We start from the raw sequence: 18,871 nt of genomic DNA, 5'->3' as shown, positions 1-18,871 counted from the left end.
GAACGTGCAAATAATTGAAAACAACATGATAATTGCAATACTGGAGGCCATCATTTCAAGTAATGAAACTTGGAAGCAAGATCACTCAAGTACCCTGAGACGATCAGGAAAGCATTACAGAGGCAGAGCTGCAGCTGAGTCTCTGACAAGCACTGCTTATTCGCCTCTGTATTCCCAGCACCCGCTGCAGTACATGGTTCAGTGAAGGTGCTCAAACCTGCTTACTTGCTGAATGAATAAGTGAATGAATGAACGAATGGAAGGAATTACTAAATTAAAAAAAAGGTCTGGACATAAAAAATTTTAAAAGAAAATCTAATTTTATTTCTTTACACCAGTTATAGAGGAAATTCAACTTACTTGAAACCGTATTCTAATGAATAAGCATCAGCTGCAGGGGTCTTAGCAGCAGCAATGAGGACAGAGATCAGAAGCAGCAGATGTGACAACAAAGAAGAGAACAGAAAGACTGAGGAGGACTGGGGATGGAGGGCAGGGAGTCACCCGCAGCTGGTACCAGCCACAAGTTATGGTTAACAGGAGACAAGTTCACTGCATGGGAGAGAAAAGAGCAGAGGAGTAGGAGGCAAGTCGACACCTGTGATGCACCTCAACAACCTTTCAGGACACCACTGAACGTTCTGGAAGAAGGTCCTTTTGGAGTTAAAACTCAAGGGGGAGGGGAGAGTCGCTCTGCATAAAGAATGGTATCCGAGCCACCTGGGACCCTCCTAAGATATGCACCCCTGCACCACAGAGCTACGTGAACTGTGGACTAGGCCCTACAATAGAAATTTCAACATTTCTCTAGTAAAAAGATAATGAAATCGTCAATATGTAGTTATTAAAGCAAAAAGAGGCTATCTGCAATCTGGAAAGGGCAAGCACAGGAAAATGGCAACAGTATTAGTAAACTAATAAAGCCTGTGTCAATAGTCTCAAGCCTCTGCATCTTTGTGTGTGCCATTCCTCCTGCCTGGAACACCCTCCCTGCGTCTCCACCCTGAACCCCAGTTGTGATAAGATGCCCTCAGGTCTCTACACTACCTCCTTTGTGCTATCTTGGAAACTCAAGACCTAATCCCGTTCTGGCAAGTTCCCTCTAGGATTACAGTTCTGCCCCTAAATCCCAGCAGCTGCTACCTAATTGGTCTCTAAGCACTCCCTCCCTAATGCAACTAAAACACAAGTCCATCATGTGGGGGCCTGCTCAAAATCCTCCAACCGCTCCTTTCTCCAGAATAAAGTCCACATTCCTTTGCAAGGCACACCAATTACACACGGCCTTCCAGTCCAATTTTGCTCCCTGTGCACCCCTCCAAACACACACCCTTGTCTCCAGTTATATTGAACTTCATAAAACAAAAAACAGCTGCTGTCCAGTCAGTTCTGACTCATGGCGACCCCACATGTGTCAAAGTAGAACTGTGCTCCACAGGGTTTTCCATGGCTGATTTTTCAGAAGTAGATCACCAGGCCTTTCTTCCAAGGTGCCTCTGGATGCGTTCTAACCTCCAAGCTTTCAGTTAGGGGCCATATGCATTAACCGTTGCACCACCTACGGATTCTGAACTTCATATAGCCTGTGCCAATAGTTTTAAGCCTCTGCACTTTTGTGCGTGCTGTTCCCCCTGCATGGAACGCCCTCCCTCAGCACCCTCATTTCCCACTCCTCCACCCTTCTGGCTGAGTGAGTAAATTCCTACTCAAATGTGTGCTCCTTTATGAAGTCTTCAAGGGTGCAGCCCATCCACCTACTCCCCTCTGTATGCCATCTCTGCACCAACAACTGTACAACTGCTTTAGCTCCCTGTGCCCTGACCACATTCTTCCTTGACTCATCCTTCCCCTAAGGTAGTCCACAAGCACCTCATGGTACTTAACCTCTGGTTCCAGCACTGGGCCTGACCCACAGATACTGGAATGAATACATACTCTCCAGAGCATGTTTTACTTGCCAGACTGGACTCCTTACCCCTGCACTGGGTCTGTCCCTCTGCCCCACCAAAGCATAATCACCTACCGGCCCCTTTACAAGTCCACCCTGTCCCATGACAATGACCTGAACCATGCCTGAGGCCTAACATGGTAATGCATCAATTAAAACAAGAATTTGTGTTCTGACAAGAGCTAAGGCTGCAGCCCTTAGAAAATACAACATTTGGTGATTTGTGCTCCAGTACTGATAACTGGATTCTGCCTCCTTCCTGTGCTTTAGTTCAGGTTCATGGTGATACTTATGTCATTCCTCACGTTTACCTCCTGCTTGTGAGCCCAAACTAATGAATGGCTAACTAACGAATAAGCCAAACTAATTAATGGTTTTCTTCTTGAAAACCAGAGACCTTCTCGGACCTAATCTGCTAATCTACTGCCAGACAACTTCAGAGGTCAATTTAGTATGACCAGTGCTTGAAAATATTCTTGACACTCGTCTGTCCCATGGTATTACCTTACTAATTCAGCCTATACCCAGGATGAAAACCTTTCTGGCTCCCTGCTCCTGCACCCTTCTTTTACCCTTAGCTGGGACCCCTGACACCCTGAAATTGCCCCAGGACCAATTTCCCTAGCTGAGCACTTCAAATGGCTCAGCATCAAGTTACCCTTAGGGAGCTGGTATATGTGGTGACAAGCCTCGGGAATCACACAACTCGTGAGTTCAAATTCTGTCTCTGTTAGTTACAACTAGCTCTGCCACCTTGGGCAAGGAACCCTCTCAAATTCTCAGTTTTCTCTTTTATAAGATGGAGACATTTATGTTGCGAAGACTGAATAAAATAATGCCTGTATGTTATTTTGCACAGAGCCTGGCCAATTATACATGCTCAATAAATGACAGCCACTATGACTATTACAGGATCATTGTTATCATTCATATTTCCACTAGTGCTGTTTTGATCTTGTATTCCAGTTCTATTATCTGAGTGTCTTTGTTCCATAACAAACCCCATCTAGTATTCCAGTTCCAGTAACTCGATCCTTGTCTAAGTCCCCCATGACCGACTGAATCCCTGCCTAGCACACCTGCACAGTACCCCCCGGGCCCGCTGAGACTAAGCCCTGAATTCCTCATAAATCATTCAGTGGTGTGCCAGGTCAGCTCTTACCAGCCCACCAAAGCTGACTGTTAAATATTCAGGAGTTCTGCCAGCTGGAAACTGCTGGTAGCTTGAAATCAGCTGTGAGATGAGTATTTATACCAAGGAAATCACCAACTCAGAGTTTTGTTTTTGTTTCTTTTTAATTTTTTTTTTTTTTCTTTTGGAGAGTCACTTTACCAGTATCCCACTTAGTCATCCTAGAGTCCTGGAGTCTAGTTCTTTGAACCCAAATGGCAGCTCTTCAGGCAGGGCCCTGCAGTACCCCACAGGGAATCTGTATCTGTGATGTATATGGCCCACCTGGGACCCCTGCCCACCTGCAGAGCATAGATAGATATCACTATCGGCCATTACCAAACTCTCCAGAGACCATAAATTTTTTTTTTTTTTAGTTTTTTTAAACCAACTCATTCTTTTTTTTTTAAATTGTGCTTTAGATGAAGGTTTACAGAGCAAATTTGTTTCTCATTAAACAATTAATACACATATTGTTTTGTGACATTGGTTTCCAACCCCATAACGTGTCAACACTCTCCCCTTCTTGACCTTGGTTTTCCCATTTCCATTCATCCAGGTTTCCTGTTTCCTCCTGCCTTCTCATCGTTGCCCATGGGCTGGTGTGCCCATTTAGTCTCGTATACACGGCTGAGCTAAGTGTTCAGAGACCATAAGTGATGTTGCTCTGTGCCCACTCTGGTGGACACAGACATGACTATTCTCCGACCTCCAGGTTGCTCCTTTCCCAGCTGGGCTGGCCTCTCCGAAGGCAGCAGCCCTGCTCTAACAAAGAGGGTTTTCAACATGTTACAGAGACCTCGAGACAAAGCTGATCCAACACACTGGCTTTGTATCAGGATAAAATATCAAAGGTACACCCTTAAAGTTGTCTAGGCCGGGAATTATGTTCAAAGTAAATCGTTAAGGAGAGTCTGGGTTCCCTTCTGCAGAAATCTCATTTTCTGCTGCATCTGCTGATTGAAAATAATCCGCGGGTCCTGGAATATGCCCTTCCCCAAAAACATCCCAGTGAACATTCTTGAAATGATGAGGGCTAGCCCATACCCAATCAATAAATGTAATGCAAGAGAGAGAGACGGAAGGTGGCAAACTGACAAGAAGACGGCTGTGGCATATCACACATGCTGGGGAATCACCATGTAGTGAATGTAAGAACCATAAACAGACACTGGAAGCCACAGTGGAGATGGATTTCTGAAGGCCTGCACTTAACAGGCTAACCCTTAGACATCAGGGAAAAGTCAGGTGTCCTGAGTGACTTATTCCCCAAGCTAAGGATTTGAACACATATATGTGTATAAATTTTAGAGTCACAAAGGACTTTAGAAATTCTTTACAACTGACACTTCTAAGAAAGCACAGCAGATTGTACCCACCCATTCATCTCTGCCTCCTCCCCAAACCACACTAAAAAGATAGTAAAGGAATAAAAAAGGGGCATAAATCTACAAGGACAAGAGACCAGCGAGGTAAAGACAGAAGCCTAAAGATGTCAACAAACTTGAAAACAAGAAAGAAGAGAAATGGTGGTAACTGAAGGCAGATCCACAAGCCTAAGCCTGCAGGGAGATGCCAATCAGAATGGTAGTTTGTGCTGCAGTTCCCCAGAAAGTCTTAACACCTAGAAGCACCAGTAGCCTCTGGAGGTCACACACACACACACAGACACACACACAAAGTTGCTGTCAAGTCAACTCCAATTCAAAGGCACAGTGAAAAACATCATGGGCTTTGTCAGAAAAAGTCCTGGCCTCACCACCTGTTGTACAACCTTGGATAACTCACCTATACTTTCTGAGCTGCAGTTTTCTCACTATAATAAATACTCTGCAGGACTGCTGTAATAATTGAAGACATAGTATATGTGAGGAGCCTGGCACAAAGTTGGATTCTTATAACTGGTGTTCATCATCATCAATTTTTAATAGTGCACTCTGAGTTACAGTTTTTAAATTAGCAGTCACCTTGATTTCTCAGTGAAAAAAAAAATTTTATATGTAGAAATACTTAAGAATTTGGGCTGAGTGTTTTATTGTTTTTTAAGATAGTTTTCAGTACTGTATTTTGAAATTTTTTAAACCCTTATTGAAGAATAATTCATATAAAATACCACAATTCACTAATTTTAAGTGGACACTCTAATGATTTTTTCCCCCATTGTCCCCTCTCCTCACCCCCTGGTAACACCAATCTTCTTTTGTCTTGGATTTACCTTTTCCAGATACTTCATGTAAGTGGAATCATATTTGTCCTTTTGTGTCTGGCTTATTTCACTGAGCATGAAAGGGGCTGCATGGAAATTTCACATTTATTGTTTACTGCCAGCAGTATAGGCCTAGATTCCTGGGAATTGTGGTATTGTTAATGCCTAGCATGCATAGTTCACTTTTGCATGCTCCTATGATTTTAATTTGTTTTCCTCCTAACCTCTCTCTTGCTTTCCCATGACTCTAAAGTTTAACTCAGTTTCTCTGTGAGAGGTCGAACAACCTTGGAGGGTAGAGTAACTCATCTGCAACCTGATAATAACGGTACAAGATGATCTTCAAGGATTGCCAGGTGCAGGATGTAACCACTGAAAAAAAAACTATAATCTTGTCCATATAAAAACTTTCAGCCAGTCTCCAAGGGGGAGACAGGTCTTTTGGAGGAGCTCATTCCCCTCTGCCTGCTGTATATTGATATACAATAAAACACTCTTGCTGCTCACCTCACCCCTGTCTCAGTAATGGCTTCTGCAGCTCAGACCTGCCATTGCGGTAACAAGCAGAAGGTTTTCAAGGTTCATCCATGTTGTAGCATGTATCAGGATTTCATTTCTCTTTATAACTGAATAATATTCCATTGTATGTGTATAGCACATTTTATTTATCCAGTCATCTGTTGCTGGGCACTTGGGTTTCCACCTTTTAGCTATTGTGAATAACGCTGCAATGAACATTGGTGTACATGTGTCTTTTTGAGTCCCTTATTTTGATTCTTTGGGGTATACACCTAGGAGTGGAATTGTTGGGTCATATGGTATTTATATGTTTAACTTTTTTAGAAACCGCCGAATTGTTTTCCACAGTGGTTGTACCATTTTTCATTCCCACCAGCAATGCGTGAAGGTTCCAATTTCTCCACATCCTGACCAACACTTGGTATTTTCTGTTTTTTGTTTTTTTTTTATAATAGCCATCCTAGGAGGTGCAAAGTGGTATCTTTTTGTGGTTTTGATTTGCATTTCCCTGCGGACTAATTGAGCATCTTTCCACGTGCTTGTTGGCCATTTGTATATCTTCTCTGGAGAAACGTCTATTCGTGTCTTTTGCCCATTTTTTAAATGAGTTGTTAGTTTTTAAATGTTTTAATTATGAATGTCCTAAATACGGTTTGTCAATAAAATTGGGATCAAATGGCACATAGGATGGTTTTAAAATGCACTAAATTAAGCAAAAATTAAATCTAAAAAAATGTATCTTCTTATAGGGACAGAACAGTCAAAACTCAATGAGAGGGAAAAAGAAAGTGAAAGATAATAGTGAAAGCAAAAGACAAAGACAAAAGTGAAAATAAATTATCTACAAAGTGAAAGACAACCAGGAACGAGGAAAGAAGGCAGTAAGAAGAGGCAGCTTCGTAATTAACAACCAGAGTTTCCTTCTACAAACAGATCTTCCTAAAGACACACAATTAGACACTGTAATCCTCAACCTTTCCTCCTCTGACTCAGCAACAACCACCTCTCATCACTCATCCAATTATATGCTATTACTCCCCTGCATGCCCCCTCCCCGCTTCTTCCCTTCCTTTTGGCCCCACTATGCTCATTACCAAGGGTATGTGGTGGGGGAGGAGGGTAATCCCCTCCCCCTAGTCCCTAATTTCCAAACCCCACAGCACAGTGAGTAGGAGCTGGGGCTTTGAATCAAATAGACCTGAGCTGTAATCCTAGATCATCCCCTTCTTAACTGAAGGACTTTAGGGAAGTTTTTAATTTAAAATCATCTAAACCTCAGTTTTCTTATAATTGGAGATAACATTTCACAGGGATGTTTTATGGATAAAATAAGATCATGATATACAATGTTTTGCACATAAAAGTGCTCAATAAATATCGGTAACATTATTATTTCCTTTAATACTTTCATTTGCTCTAAATAAGCTTTTTTGATTTGCTTGTTAACAGTTCCTCTTTGAGTACCCATTTTAGGATAATCTTCTCACTCTAAATATCTCTTTACCTTTTAGAAAGTACCCTGGACCACTATCCTATCGGATTCTCCTAAAAAAATAAAAAATAAAAGTTTCACAGAAAAAGAAGAAGAATAGAGCTGTGAGCATTTTTAGTTAAATTGAATATACTTCTCTGGTCCCTTCCAAAGATGCTACTAAATTGACAGTAATAGGGTAGGGGGTATAAATCCACACAAAGAGAACAAGTGAGGAGACAACAGCTGCAGTATGATCTCAAGAAACTTTTGAAAGCTGGAAAGCCGACTGACATGAGTAATAATTTAGCAGAGCAAAGAAGGCTAAGCTTAGCACCTGGGAGTGGGGTTGTGAAAGCTAACAAACAGCAGGTAAATCTGAGATGCAGAATCAGAAAAGTTTCAGGACTGGAGGTGACAAGCACCTCTGAAAAAGGGGATTTGGGGTAGGGCTGGAAACAGAGGGATTTGCAAATCTTCATAAAAAACAGCAAGACACCCCTACCCCTAGCTCTCACCTCATGTAGCCAGGCAACTACCACTTCCGGACCCCAGCAGACTGCAAGTTGGCTCTCTCAACCAGAAGCTCCAGTATAACAGACCCCAAGCCGGTGGGGGGTGAGGCAGACTGGAGAGGATGAGTCCCCATACCAAAAACAAGGGAATTGAAAGTCTACCTTCTGCTCATTGCCCTTAGCTCCCAGAAAGTTGACAGCCAGCTTATAGCCCCTCATAAAGAAGACTAAAGAATCCTCTCCAGAAAAGTCAGTCCCAAGAGAAAAGATCTACAGATGCTGACATTTAAGATCTACAGATACCTTCAATGCAAAGGCAAGTCCCTGCCCAATTAAATTACCCTGCCTGAAACCTACCAGTTAACAAGCCCTGCCCACTGGACACTAGAGCTTCCAGAAATTTCAGTGCCTCTCTCTTAAATGTAAATGGACAGCTAAGATTTATCTTAGAAGAACAAGAGAGAAAGAGACTAAAACAAACAGAAAATAAGGAATTCTGGCAAAAACTTCTTTAAAACTATGATTAATACCTAAGAAAAGAGAAATACTGAAACAATAGCAGAATGATTTAAAAAATGAAAATTCAGAGAATACACACCCGTGTTCATGGCAGCATTGTTCACAATAGCAAAAAGATGGAAACAACCTAGATGCCCATCAACAGATGAATGGATAAACGAACTATGGTACATACACATAATGGAGTACTACGCAACGATAAAGAACAATGATGAATCTGTGAAGCATTTCATAACATGGATGAAACTGGAGGGCATTATGCTGAGTGAAATAAGTCTATCACAAAAGGACAAAAATTGTATGAGACCTCTACTGTAAAAACTCATGAAAAAGTTTACACACAAAAAGTAACAATCTTCGTTGGTTACCAGGGATGTGGGGGGGGGGGAATACTAAATAGGTAATAGATAAGTGGTATCTTTGGTGAAGGGTGAGACAGTACACAATACTGGGGAAACCAGCACAGCTTGTACAAGGAAAGGTCATGGAAGCTCTATAGACACATCCAAACTCCCTGAGGGACTGAATTGCTGGGTGGAGGGCTGTGGGGACCATGGTCTCGGGGAACATCTAGCTCAACTGGCATAACACAGTTTATAAAGACAACATTCTACATCCTACCTTGGTGAGTAGCGTCTGGGGTCTTAAAAGCCTGTCAGCAGCCATCTAAAATACTCCACTGGTCTCACCACTTCGGGAGCAAGGGAGCATGAAGAGAACAGGATACAAGGAAAAGATCAGTCCAAAGGACTAATGGACCACAGCTACCAAGGCCTCCACCAGACTGAGTCCAGTATAGCTAGATGGTGCCCGGCTACCACCACTGGCTGCTCTGACCGGGATCACAATAGAGGGTCTTGGACAGAGCTGAAAAAGGATGTAGAACAGAATTCTAACTCACAAAAAAAAGACCAGATTTACTGGCCTGACAGACTGGAGAAACCCCGAGAGTTTGGCCCCCGGACACCCTTTTAGCTCAGTGGGGAAGCCCCTCCAGACGTTCACCATTCAGCCGGGGACTGACAGCCTCCTAAAACAAAACAGGACTAATGAGGCACAGCAGTCCAGGGACAAGGACTAGAAGACAGGAGGGGACAAGAAAGCTGGTGATAGGGACCCCAAGGTTGAGAAGGGACAGTGTTGACATGTCATGGGGTTAACCGTTGTCATAGGGCCAGTATGGGTACTGTTTAATGAGAAACTATTTTGTTCTGTAAACCTTCATTTATCTAAAGTGAGAATAGCAGCACAACTGGAAGAACGTAATCGATGTCACTGAACTGTGCATATGGAAATTTTTGAAATGGTGTTATCTTTGGCTATGTGTATTTTCACCAAAAAAAAAAAAAAAAAAAGAGGTCAAGAAGGGAGAGGGTTGACATGTTGTGGGGTTGTTAACCAATGTCGTAAAACAATATGTGTACCGACTGTTTAATGAGAAACTATTTGTTCTGTAAACCTTCACCTAAAGTACAGTTTAAAAAAAAAAAAAAAGAGCGGTGAGAGTAGCTAACTTGACTTTCTCCGACTCTTTCAGGGAGCGCACTCGGTCTTTCACCATTAAGAATAGTGATACCAGTAGGTATTTTGTAAATGCTGTTTATATCATGAATGGATGGTGAATTTTGTCAATTGTTTTTTCGCATCAATTGACCATGTGCTTCTTCTAATTCATCCTGCTAATATGGTGGATTACATGAATTGATTTTCATACATTGAACCAGCCTGTACCCCTGGAATAAAAATCACTTGGTTATGCTCTGGAATAAACTTCACTTGGTCATGATGTATACAGGCATACCTCAAGATATTGTGGGTTTGGTTGCAGACCACTGCAATAAAGTGAATATCACACTAAAACAAAAAAAATAAAGAAAATTCCAAGAATAAGAGCTTTCAGAAATGAAAAACATGATAGCAAATAATAAAAACAAATACAATAGAAGAGCTGGAAAATGAAGTTGAGAAAATCTCCTAGAGAACAGATCAAAAAGACAAAGAGACAGAAAATACAAGACAATGGTAAGAAAATAAAGGATCAATCTAGGAGGTCTAAAATCCAACTAATGAGGGTGTCTAAAAGAGAAAACAGAGGAAGAAAACTATCAACGAAATTATACTAAAATGTCCCTGAACTGAAGGGAATGAGTTTCTAGATTGAAAGAGTCTAAGCAAGAGTGGCCAGCATAATGAATAAAAAGGACCCACAACAACCCACATTGTCATATAATTTCAGAACACCAAGAATGAAGAAAAATCTGTAAAGGTTTCTAGAGAGGAAAAAATATCACATTCAAAGAACCAAGGATCAGACCTCTTAAAGCAATTCTGGAAACTAGATGTCAGAGGCAATGCCTTAAAAATTCTAAGGGACATTGATTTCCAACTCAGAATTCTAAACATAGCCAAACTGCCAATCAAGTGTGGAGATGGAATCAAGACATTTTCAGAAGAGCTAGATCTCAAACAATCTGCTTCCTAGTCACGCTTTCTTGGGAAATTACTGAAAGATGTGTTCCACCAAAACAAGGGAGTTAAATCAAGAAAGAGGAAAATACACCCCGTCTGGAGCACAGAAGAATCAAGAAAACCAAAGACGCAAGGGAAAGATTAGTCCAAAGGACTAACGGACCACTACTACCACAGCCTCCATCAGACTGAGTCCAGCATAACTAGATGGTACCCAGCTACCACCACTGACTGTTCTGACAGGGATCACAATAGAGGGTCCCAGACAGAGCTGGAGAAAAATATAGAACAACTTACAAATAAAGACCAGAATTATCGGTCTGGCAGACACTGGAGAAACCCCAAAAGTATGGCCCCTGGACACCCTTTTAACTCAGTACTGAAGTTCCCTCCTGAGATTCACCCTTCAGCCAAAGATTAGACAGGCTCATAAAACAAAACAAGACTAAATGAGCACACCAGCCCAAGGGCAAGGATGAGAAGGCAGGAGGGGACAGGAAAGCTGGTAATGGGGAGCCCAAGGTCAGGAAGGGGAGAGTGTTGTCACATCATGGGGTTGGCAACCAATGTCACAAAACAGTGTGTATTAATTGCTTAATGAGAAACACATTTGCTCTGTAAACCTTCATCTAAAGCACAACTAAAAAAAAAAAAAAAAGGAAAGAGGAAAATTTGGAGTGGGATGAACCCCTAAACTATTGCCCTGAGATAATGTTTAAACCTTATCCCAAAAATATCCCCTGAAGTCTTCTTAAAACCAAACAATAATTTAGCTTAACTAGTAAAAATGTCTGCCTTGATTATTGTGCTCCTTTAAGATCTATCTATATGGGATCAAATTGACAACAGCAACTCCCAAAGATTAGATAGGAAACCTAGGAGGTGGTGAGTTTATATTAACGCGGGAGAAACAACTCAGAAAAGGAGGGTGAGAATGGTTGCACAACTCAAAGAATGTAATCAGTGTCACTGAATTATACATGTAGAAACTGCTGAAATGGGGTGTGTTCTGCTATGTATACTCTCAACAATAACAAAAAAATAATTTTTTTTTTTTTAAAAAAAGAGGAAGCTCTGGGATCTAGGATTCAGCACAGAAGAGAGGTGACATGAATTCCCAGGATGCAGGTCAAGAGAAATTCCAGGATGGCAGCCAGACAGCAGGCCTAAGAGCAACCCGTTCAGGTTGGAGCAGAAAGACACAAGGCTGCAAGAGAGAGTATCTCCAAAAAATAAATAAGAAAGAAAATGGAATCGACTGGTTACCTAAGGTTCTTGAGCATACTGAGCATTGTTAGAGCTCTGGCAGAGTGTCAGGGGATGAATTAGTAATTGTGTATACATAAAGTTAAACAAACAAGAAGCAGTTATAACCTCTAAGAAAAGCAAAAAGTTCTACAAGGGAGGAAATGTAATCCTAGTATAGCAAGTGGCTCAGCTGTGAACAATATTCACATAATCATAATAATGTAAATGCTGAATATTGATTTAAGTGCAAAATATATATAACTATATCTGATGATTCTGGAAGGAAATATATGTGGGAATGTGGGAGCATGAAGTGGGCTAGAGCTTCATCTCCTCTAGCAATATGTCTTGTGTGTCAGAAAATTGTGCTCCATAGGGTTTTGATTAGTTGATTTTTCAGAAGTCAACTGCCAGTCCTTCTTCCCAGTTTGTCTTAGTTTGGAAGTACCACTGAAACCTGTTCAGCATCACAGCAACACACAAGCCTCCACTGACAGATGGGTGGTGACTGAGCTTGAGGTACATTGGCTGCGAATCGAACCAGGTCTCTGCATGGAAGGTGAGAATTCTACCACTGAACCACCACTACCCTCCAGGATGTCTGTAGAGAAGGTCAAATTTAAAAGTCAAGAAATTGAGCTGTCAGCACATTATTCAGATAGATGGAGGTAAACCAGATGAACAGCTAAAAGAGTTGAAAGTTGCCTCTGGGTAGTAAGAATAAGAGAAGATGAAATTTTTCATAAGCCTTGTGGTTTTATTGGATTTTTAAAACTATGTACAGTGGTATATCTATTAACATATTATATTTTAAAAACTAACAAGAAATATTTTACAATCTCTTATTTAATACATTTTAGAAAACTGAAATATAGAAAAAGACTTGCCTAACATCACACAGCCTAACCACCCTGATTTTCAAACCACTTCTCTTTCTACAACACCAGGCTTTGTATGTACGTGTGTTTCTTCCATATTTCGAAACTGGCCCACCTGGACATGGAACAAATTTCCTGACCCAATGCAAAACCAAAAACCATTCAGGGCCATTCAGCATAATTGGGATTCTTGGCTCTAGTCACTCATAAGTATGTTAAATATACTCCAGCCCAAAGAGGAACTATTATTTCTGGCTTTGCCTTTCCAAACCATCAAAGTCAAATTCTCAAAGCTTGACCACTCACAAACATCTCCTAATGGATTTCACTGTTTTTTATTGTACATACAAGAATTCAAGGTAACTTCACATTTGCATCCCTAAAGAACTTCTTCCTGTTGTCCTTCTCAGTGGTTGTGAGTGATTCTTAATGTTGTTCCACATGTGAACAGAGCTAACCCCCTTCCCCACTCCCAGCAGGCCACCATTTCTGGTTTCTACATATGGAATGTAACATAAGCATTGTTGTTTTTGTTGTTAGCTGTTGTCCAGTCAGCCCTTGACTCATGGCAGCCCCATGCATAACAGACCACTGTGATCCATTGGGTTTTCACTGGCTGATTGTCAGAAGTAGATTGCATGGTCTTTCTTCCTAGTTCATCTTAGTCTGGAAGCCTTGCTGAAACCTTTTCAGCATCACAGAAACATACAAGCCTCCAATGACAGCCTCCAACACACACCTCTACTACACTTGAGGTGCACTGGCCAGGAATCAAATGCAGGTCTCCCGCATGAAAGGTGAGAGTTCTACCAATGAACCACCAAAAACCCATTGCCATCTAGTCGATTCTGACTCATAGCGACCCTATAGGACAGAGCAGAACTGCCCTACAGGGTTTCCAAGGCTGTCATCTTTACAGAAGCAGACTGCCACATCTTCCTCCCATGGAGTGGCTGGTGGTTTTGAAGTGCTGACCTTTTGGTTAGCAGCCGAGCCGCTTTAACCACTGCAACATCAGGGTTCCTTCAATGAACTATCACTGCCCTCTAACATAAGCATTAGTACCTCCCTATAATTCTACCTTCTGGAACCATGCAATAAAATGCAACTCATAGAGTGAAACTCCTAACAGAAAAAGCCCTTTTGGTATTTGACTCACTGTAAGTACTTTTGAATGAGGTCCAAAACTAACAGATCCATAGAGAATTCACTTTATCTTGTAGCAGGGTGCATGCATCTGTGCTTGTGCTTAAAAATGTATTGATTTGATCACAACTGTGATAGAATAAGTAAACTCGATCTATTCTACCTTTTGAAAACTGTCAGATTCAAGAGGCAAAAGAGGCCAATTTAAATCCCAGATTTAGTAAGATGTTGAGAAGCAAACAGGCAGATCTCAGGGTATAGACATAAAAGTGTTTCCTCAGCTTTTGCCAGTTAGTAACCAAATCTCCATCTGGGCTTAGACTGTCCATGGAAGGGAGACCCAGAGAATTTAAACTCTCTTATCACACAAATTCTGCTATTTACAACAGCTGCATGTCTAACCTTAATTAACACAGAAATTGTTATTAGAATTAGAGCACTGCCGTAAAAGAAGCCAAAATATATGACACTGACTTAACAATCAGGTGGTAGGCAATGGGAAAATGGATAATGAAGGCTCAAATGATGACAATCTATTCGTGCCAGTAAGCGTGCAATCAAGAAAACAGAAACTACTCCAGGTTTTTCAAACAGACAGAATTTAATACAGAGAATTTACAAAAGTGTTTCAGAATCAACAGATGAATGGCTAATTAAAATGTAGTATATACGCACAATGGAATACTACTCAGCCATAAAGAGAAATGAAGTCCCGATGCATGCCACAACATGTATGAACATTGAAAACACCATGCTGAGCAAAATAAGTCAGTTGGAAAAGGGCAAATACAAATACTGTATCATCTCACTTATATGAAATGAGCAAATATATAGAAAACAAAGTTTATTAGTGGTTAGCAGGGGTGGGGGAGAGGGGAAATGGAGGAATTTATGCCTAGGGGGCATTATGTTAATGGTGGTGGAATGACTTGGAAAAGGATAGTGAGAATGGATGTACAACTTAAGGAATGTAATCAATGTCACTGAATTGTACACATCAAAATTACTGAGTTGCTGTACATTTTGTTATATATATATATTTGCCACATTAAAAAAAAACTGCTGCATCTCAAGAAACCTGTTTTTGCTAATTCGTTTTCATACACTAGTGCAGAATGCATTTTGGTGATATTTAAATCTTTAGGAAGGTAGAAATAGGAGATGGAAAACATTTTCCTCCCCTTCTTTCCATCTGATTCCATCAAATAACACTAATTAAACGCCTGGTCGACATTAGCACTTTTCTCTGTCTCCACTTCATCAATACAAGTTAGAAAGTAAAACCAAAATATGTACTTCGCAAAGGCAAGTTCCAGTAAGGAAGCCAGGCTGCATAAGGCCTGGGGCCCTGCCTTCAGCCTGAGGAGCAAAGCTATCTAACAGGCAAGAAGGAAAAGGATATTAGGTAACTTTCCTCAACCAGAACTTCACAAAGCAACTTCACCAGGTTTTCAAGAGTTGTGAATTTAATGAACATACAAGCCACTTGAAGGAAAAACATATTCTTATCTTGTCTGTTAATTTAGATAGATACTACTCTTATACACCCTAAATCCATACTCCAAATCCATCATAAAAACTAGTATAGAGGGGCTACATGAGAGTCTTCTCCTAGAACTTGGAATAAGATTACCCTCTGAAAGTAAGATTTACAAAGGGAAATAGGAATAATAAGCCATTTGTAGAAGCAACTTGCCGTACAAAATGGGCTGAAAGAATCTGTCTAAAAAAATTAGAGAATACCCACGAACAATTAGGGTAACTGGGGTGTATCCTCAGGACACCAAAGTAACTTCTCCATGGCAAACTCCTACAGAGCAGAAGACCATTTAATATACTCTTCATCTTAGTACCTGGCACACAGACGGGTCTCAATAAAAGATGACTATAATCCAACAGGAGCCCTGATGGTGCAGTGGTTAAGAGCTCGGCTGCTAACCAAAAGGTCAGCAGTTCGAATCCACCAGCCACTCCTTGGAAACCCTATGAGGCAGTTCTACTCTGTCCTACAAGGTCACTGTGAGTCGGAACCGACTCAACAGCCCTAACAACAACATAAACCGTCAAGAAGCTTAAACCCCTCACAATGCTGTTACGTTCAGCCCAGTAACTGCAAAAACATCTTATTTTACTTACTCAATTCTGTACCAAGAATTTACTTCTTCATGTCCCTGTGTGCCTGAGTTTGTTCCACCTTCACTCTATTCTTCTATTTCTACAGACCAGACCCAGATATGTTCAAATTTTACAAGACGCACTAAGCCAAGACTTTCTCTGGTTCAGCGGTTCTCAACTTTGGTTGAAAGCAGAATCACCTAAAAAGCTTTTAAAATATATGACACCCAGGCTGTGCCCTAGAACAATTAAATCAGAATCTCCAGGAAGAGATGAGACCCAGTCATCAGTATTTTTTAAAAAATCCTCAGGTTATTTCAATGTTCAGCCAACATTGTGAATCACTGTTCAGTTACTTACTGGTAACAGGAAAGCATTGCCCAAATCACCTCACAATTCAGCCGGGGACTGACAGCCTCCTAAAACAAAACAGGACTAATGAGGCACAGCAGTCCAGGGACAAGGACTAGAAGACAGGAGGGGACAAGAAAGCTGGTGATAGGGACCCCAAGGTTGGGAAGGGACAGTGTTGACATGTCATGGGGTTCTTAACCATTGTCATAGGGCAACATGTGTACTAACTGTTTAATGAGAAACTATTTTGTCCTGTAAAGCCTCCTGCCCAAAGGTGCTCAGCTTTCTTGCTCCATGGGCCAACCCCTGCTGGTCTCCTGGTTCTACTGCTGCTGGTTCTCTACCATGCTTGCTGCCACTTCTTGCTGTCTTACACAGTCTCCAGTGTTACAGCTCTCTGTCTCCTGGTCTAGGGGGTTCTCAGCACAGGGACCCTTGGTCCAAAGGACACACTCTGCTCCCAGCTCTTCTCGTTGGTGGTAGTAAGATCCCCTCTTTCCACCTCTGGGATGGCTCATTTTAAGCCTAGCGGGATGCCAAAACTGACCAATCCCCTCGTTAGGGTTCCATACCCCTTATTTGCATGGCCCCACCCCCAGAAGGGTGCCATGCACCTTATTTGCATATTAGCAAGCTGTCCAATCCCCTCGGTGGGCCACAAGCATCTTATCTGCATAGTCTCACCCAATCGTTGTGTAGGATTCACAAAGACTATGGCTAGAAGGGCCATATTAAGTAATTCACTGCACTGCAGAAAGGCAGTATGGTATAATGCAGACATGGGAAACGTGGTAAAAGTGCTACCACTTTCCCTCTGAAACTCACAGCAGACATTGCTTATCCATCACAATTGCAAAATCATTCCAGCATAGGTACCCCTACAAATCAACTGGAGATTAACCTATTTGATAGAAAGGACATGAGCCTTATAGCATAAGACAAGCAACAACTGAAAACCAAAACAATAACGAAACACTTGGGTTTAAGCCTCAGCTTTGTCACTTTCTAGCTGTGAGATCTTGGTTTCATTCCTAAATTATCAATAACGATGACTATCTTGCATCTGGTGCAGGGCTTGTAGCTAATGCCGGGCACATAACCTTATAGCTCAGTGGCTCTTTACTGCAGTCCCAGGAGCTACCTCTCCTTTATCTTTCCTCACCTCACCTTCGGAACACCCCACAGCACAATGAACTATATTTTAGAGTTCTTGGTTAAGGATAATTGAAGAGCATCAGCAGTTCACTTTGTTTAGCCTCAAATTCCCTAAGTCACCCTTTCCATTTTTTGCCAGCCCCTTAATTCCAAGTCAGAGTTCTTAAGTATGGCTGCTGAATATGGGGATGAGTCTTCAACTTTGGAAACAGACATTTACCTTGGGTCAATAATGATTTGTATTACATTTGCTAAGTTATAAACATTGGATTGATTTTAGGGTGTGACTTTCCCTAAGTTCTTTGTACTTAAGGCCATGCTGAAAGACTCTGTAATCTTTACCTCTGTGAGGTGTTATATAAACAAATGGAAAGCCTAAATGTTTTGGCTGGAGTACACCACACAACATAAAGAATCTGAAATCAGAAAGTTAAAATGTGTTCAAGTCCCTACCATCAGCCTCTACTTCTGCTAGGACAGCAGTATTGTTTTGAATCCAACATATTCAGCTTATTCATTAGCTTTGGGAATAAAAATGTCAGCAGAACATATTTCTGGAGAATATATTATTAAATAAAACAATGCTAAAGTCAAAAATACCCACAAACCCCAGAAGTTGTGAATCCACTAGTTTAAAATGTGCTTGACTTCTAAAGCATTCTTTAACAAACTATTCAGATAACATGATCAGAAGTGATGGTATGCTACCGAACCCTCTACATGAACAAAATACTAAAATATGTGTTTATTCAGGCTTCAATGGTTAGTGCTTATCAACTGAACCAATTAAATACAGATTACACTGTCAGGGTCAAAGTCGTGTGCTTGCCTGGGGTGCAATGCTAAGTAAAAACAGATGCTTATTAAATGCCTTTGATCATGTAGATGATTGTTTGCAAAATCAATTAAAATATCTTTCCCTTGCTATGACTGCAATTTCCTCTTTTTAAGCTAAATTTACCCTTAAACTGTTTTGCTTTCATTTGCACTACTGTTTTTACTAGTATAAAAACACCTCAGTTTTTTTTTTTCTTGCCAGGCCTTCAATGTGCTTTCACAGTTCATTTCATTTGCCACATTATTACTTCATATACAGGAAAAAAGGAGTCTTGGTGGCACAGTGGTTAAAGTGCATGGCTGCTAACCAAAAGGTCAGC

At 41.1% G+C, this 18,871-nt stretch overlaps 1 protein-coding gene across 1 annotated transcript in view; it reads right to left on the bottom strand.

The window, feature by feature from the left end:
- The window catches only part of ASB13 (ankyrin repeat and SOCS box containing 13), a 45,010-nt gene that overhangs the window by 25,179 nt on the left and 960 nt on the right, over positions 1 to 18,871 (bottom strand). The gene's annotated exons all lie outside the window — the stretch shown is intronic.

Source organism: Trichechus manatus, unplaced genomic scaffold, assembly GCF_000243295.1.
Source record: "Trichechus manatus latirostris isolate Lorelei unplaced genomic scaffold, TriManLat1.0 scaffold00067, whole genome shotgun sequence".
Taxonomy (NCBI): domain Eukaryota; kingdom Metazoa; phylum Chordata; class Mammalia; order Sirenia; family Trichechidae; genus Trichechus; species Trichechus manatus.
The sequence above is the reverse complement of the archived record's forward strand: the minus strand, read 5'-3'. Positions and strand labels throughout refer to the sequence as shown.